A 5,094-nucleotide genomic window follows, 5' to 3' on the forward strand; every position below is an offset into this window, starting at 1 on the left:
AAATGATATTCTAGTAACTAATAGTGCAGCATACTCAACTCAATTCATGCATTTATCTTAAGTATATTAAAATATATTAATTATTGCATACATACATTATATAAAAAATAATTATTAGATATAGACTGGATATAAGGGTTCCCTAGACTGATTTTACTAGATCCAAGATTAAATTTTATATTATTTTTATTATTATTATTATTATAATATATATATATATATATATATAACAAATGCTATGCAAGCATTCTCTCTCTCTCTCTCTCTCTCTCTCTCTTCCTGTCCTCCTTTGACAAAGCATAACCTATCTCCTAATTGGCAAGTTCTCCATAGAAAAAATATTTTATGGGAGTTTGGCGAAGTGTGATCCCACATCCAGACATATGTGGTAAAATGACTAGTCCGTTACCTATGAAATAGAAAACGATGCTTCTATGGATGTTTTTTTGTGCACTCCTATTGGCCTTAACGCACGCCCCACAATAAACACTTCCTCTTTATAATATTAGAGAATATCAAGCATGATCATATGGGGTTAATAAATGATAGATCGAGAATGAAACATGGTCAACACTTCAACCATTGGATAATTCTGATCCATGATGATCGTGTTTATACACTATTCATATGATATGGTATGATTTATTGAGAAGGTTGAAAATTACGACCATCCACGTAGATGGGGCTTTGGGGATCCATAGTTTTATGTTGCGTGACGTGGATGGGTTAATGAGGGAGAAAGACGGGCCCACACTGCGTAAGGACCATGGTATGGGTAGCACATCTTATTTTATTTTTTGTGGTTTTTTTCCTGGTTCTGGGCCGGATCCACGCCTGGACCACATCTGAACCTTATTTCCAACCACTTGTGCACAACAGCACAAGGCTGGGACCCGTGAAAATTTAATGGAGCCCCATGGAAAAGTTACTTTTGTGGTGGTTGGAGCAGACCCGTGACCTGAAGGTTGACTCGCCTGACCTGATTAAAAGACTATACCCAACAATGGTTTTTGGTATCGATTTAGTATAGGCCGTATTAGCATAGATTGTCATCGATATTGATACTTGAGCGCCCCAAATTAGAGTATGACATTGAGAAGTCAAAATATGGTGTAATATCAGTATCAGTATCTGCCAAAACCATGCGATACAACAACTATTACTTAGTCTTATCTTAAGTAAATGAAATCGGTTATATGGATTCAATATCCATACCTAAAAATAAGTTGCTAATTATCTGATCATTAGAAAATTATGAGAAAAACCATTGAATAGTGATGGACGAATAATATTAACATATGGAGAAAGTTTTCCTCCACCCCATGAAGGTCCACCATATCACTCTAGGATTCGAAAAACTGTTATAAAGTTTTCCTTAAAATATCTTATCACGCACAACTTAAGTCCATCAAAGAATTCTCCTTTACCATGGCTTAAAGAAAACACAATCCTTAACCTATTGTGCCATCTTCCTCCCAACTTATTACATAAGTTAAGCGTCTTAAAAGCTACAAAGAAAGTAGATTGAATCTACACTCCGCAAAACTGCATCAAACTTTGTTCATACTCTTCCATAGGAAAAAAATAAATCAATCAAACTAAAAAGAAAAAAAAAATTTACACTCTAGTGGCTATGGGCCAGATTATATCCTACGTCAAACATATTAAATCAAAGTCATTTAGTTAGATCTACACCGACAACTATGACTGGGATCCTCTTTGCTTAGTTGAGTGGAAGTGAAAGTGTAGTGAAATAACATTACTAAATGTAAATAATATTTTAGATAAAAAAAAAAATTCATGTAATTTTTATTTATTTATTTTATTATTAAGGAGAAAGAATGCTACCGATCTTGCGTTCCAAGTTCTAACACAGAGCCCTGTTTTTTAGAGTTGTGAAAAGATGTCTTTACCTTCCCTTCCCCCAGCAAACAGAGATTGTGTCTAGACATGGAAATAAAAATGGGTAGCATTCCTCCAATCATCCTTCCTTATTATTACTAGGGATAAAGAAACTTAAAAGGCAACATGATTTCTACATCTAGATATAAAGTGGGCCGAAATAACCATCCCACCCCCTTATGAAATGTGAAAATGTTGCCCCTATTGATGTTTCCATGTGTGCTTCCATTGGCCTCCTACGTTGGTGTAGAGACCATGCTACCATTTAATCTCCTTCATTATTATTATTATTTTCGGAAGAAGAACACTACTTGGTAGTGTGGCCTTTGTACCAATGTGGGACCTGTAAGAGCATCAGCAGGCGTGGATATTTTGTATTTCACAAGGGCAGGGTTATCATTATGCCTCCCGTGTGTTTGGGGCAAGACCACACAACCAGGTAGCATTATTTTCTTTTATTATTTTATCTTTTGTAATTTTACATTAAAAAATCCAATTTTATAGGAAATTTTTCCTTTTTCACTTTTTTACATGGAAACAAACAGAGTGGAAGTGAAGTAAATTGAAACAAAAGAACACCCTAAGGAAAAAAGATGTTTGTTGATCACTCCACTTCAGCCCAAACGTTCACTAATGTCTTATGGTGGTCAAACCCAGGAGTAGAAACTTGAAATTTTGTAGATAGTAGTTTGAGATGGGCTGGAAACTTGGACCAAGTCAAAGTAGATTCAGGCCCATGTGATACAATCGTATAAAATGGGCCAGTTTGCAACTTGGGCAAACAGAAGTGTGAGGAACTTGAGGAACTGTCGATGAAGCTTCACTACTACTCCGATTGCGTGTGTAAGAGTGTGACGCGGAGACGTGTAAGAGTGGATTCTGGGTATCTCTGGACTAGGCCCAGCCTCGATTACAGCTGTAAATTTGGTCCATATAAGGAAACCCACGCGCCAGTTGGGTCGGGCTTTCGTTTTTTAACAGGCTAATTGCCACATGGTAACGACTAACGTGTAGGGACCACTACCATCCTCCGGCCATTTGGAAGTCACTGGTGGGACCCAGGAAGTTGCTCTTCCTTGAAGAAGACTATTTGCAATGGGCCTGATTGGGAGACACTTGGGACTGAAGAATTTATCAATTTCGAGTTAAAGAAGTTAGACATTTTCTGTTCTAACTTGATAGGAATCTATTATAGTAAATTGATGTCGCGTTGTAATGGTTAAAAACCATGTGACATTGACAAATCTCTTAATATTAGATGTTTCAGTGGTTTCTAGCTCTTTCAGTGCAGATAACTAACAACAGAAAATCCTCCAAACTTGCTTTCCTTCAAAATATGGATTATTAGCAGAGTATTTGGGTTAGAGAAGTGGTTATGATTAAAGTATATTAATTATTCATATGGAAGCATGTTAATATAATTTTATTTGTTGTTCACAAGACAAATTTTGGGCCAATTAAGTATGAAAAGTGTGCAAGGGAGAAAGGTTTCTCTTTTTATATAAGTAGGGAAGAGAAGTAGATAATAGTAAGGAGGCTTGAATTCGAGACTTACTAGTGAGCGCAGGCTTTTTGTCCACCACAACTCACCAACCACGCAAGTCAACTGTTGTTAATAAGGATTAAAGACGAGTTTAGATCTTCTCCCCTCTCTCTCGCAGGGGAGAGGAGTTACTCTCCAACTACGCTTCTCATCTGCCATGTGTTCTAACCTTTGTTAGAGGAAATCCTTTGTTGCAAAAGGCTGATGTCCAATGTACTTGTAAGAAAACCACCTAGGATGATGAGGGAATTATGAATATGGCGAATGTTTATGAGTCTCTCTCTCTCTTCTCTCTCTCTCTCACTAAATGGCTTCTCTCTTTGGGCTTGAATATATAACTACTAATGGAAAAGAAGCTTACCCATGTGCCCAGACATAGAGGGAGCAAAATGATCGCCCCACCACCAATGAAAGGTAGAAATCCCACTTCAAGTTGATGCTTTCTTGCATTTTCATTGGCCCCCTTGTTGGTGCAAATGCCACAATGTCTTTTAGGGAACCCTTTTTCCATAACTAATATTGAAAGGCTTTGTCAATGGCTAGTTAGCAAAGAATATAGAAAAAACACCTTCAAGTCAAGTCGGGAAAAATCCAAGTACACTTAATTCCTAAAGGACTTCTTGCCCTCTAAAGGAATTTTTGTAAATACAACATGATTTGTAATATATTTCTAGGATATACCCAAATGGTAAATTCTAGTCTCCTATATGCAATCTCATCGTATTAGGTTGGTCATTCTCTATTAATTTACTAATTTTGCAATGTTTTCATCATGCATAGACTAGCATTCAAATATTGTATGGATATGGATTAATAGATAGATGTTGATTGACAGATTTGCTTGGATAAAGCCCAATTAAGAGTGATCTCCATACAAGTTAATGGGCTTCAGTTAAATATCTTGAAATGTAAAGTATAGGGTAATGGGAGAGATCCACTTATTCTTATTTTCAGAGTTAATCCACTTTGTTGTCGATATAAAAATAGTTATACTTATTAATTGATATTATCACAAGTTGTATAGAGGAGGGAACAAACAATACTAACAAAAATAATAAAACCGCAATCATAAATCTACAGCACTGGTTTATGGATCTAACAGTACTGCCGCTGTAGAGAAATTTCCTTGTAGTGATCGCACCATTCAATATTTATACAAAAAAATATCATACAACTTTTTTTTTTTATTCGATTCCTCAAACCATGGGTGAGAGAGAAATCAAGAACAGATTTTGTGATTAATTCACATTTCGTCAGTTATTAACATCTGCATGGGCTGGACCAGTGTTATCAATTCGGCCGAATAATTTGCGAATTATTCGGCCGAACCGAATTTTTCCGAATTTTATCAAAAATTCGGGCCGAATCCGAATTTAAAATAAAATTCGGTAAAATTCACGATTTTTTCAAAAGTAAATATAAAACGCGAATTATTCGGCCGAACCGAATTTTTCCGAATTTTATCAAAAATTCGGGTCGAATCCGAATTTAAAATAAAATTCGGTAAAATTCACGATTTTTTCAAAAGTAAATATAAAACGCGAATAATTCGGACCAAATCCGAATTAAACCGAATTATTCGGTCCACTTAAACATTATTTAAAAAAAAAAAACCAAAAAATAAATAAATAAATAAATAACAATAAAAA

This window comes from Macadamia integrifolia, chromosome 9 (genome assembly GCF_013358625.1).
Source record: "Macadamia integrifolia cultivar HAES 741 chromosome 9, SCU_Mint_v3, whole genome shotgun sequence".
NCBI classification, from domain to species: Eukaryota; Viridiplantae; Streptophyta; class Magnoliopsida; order Proteales; family Proteaceae; genus Macadamia; species Macadamia integrifolia.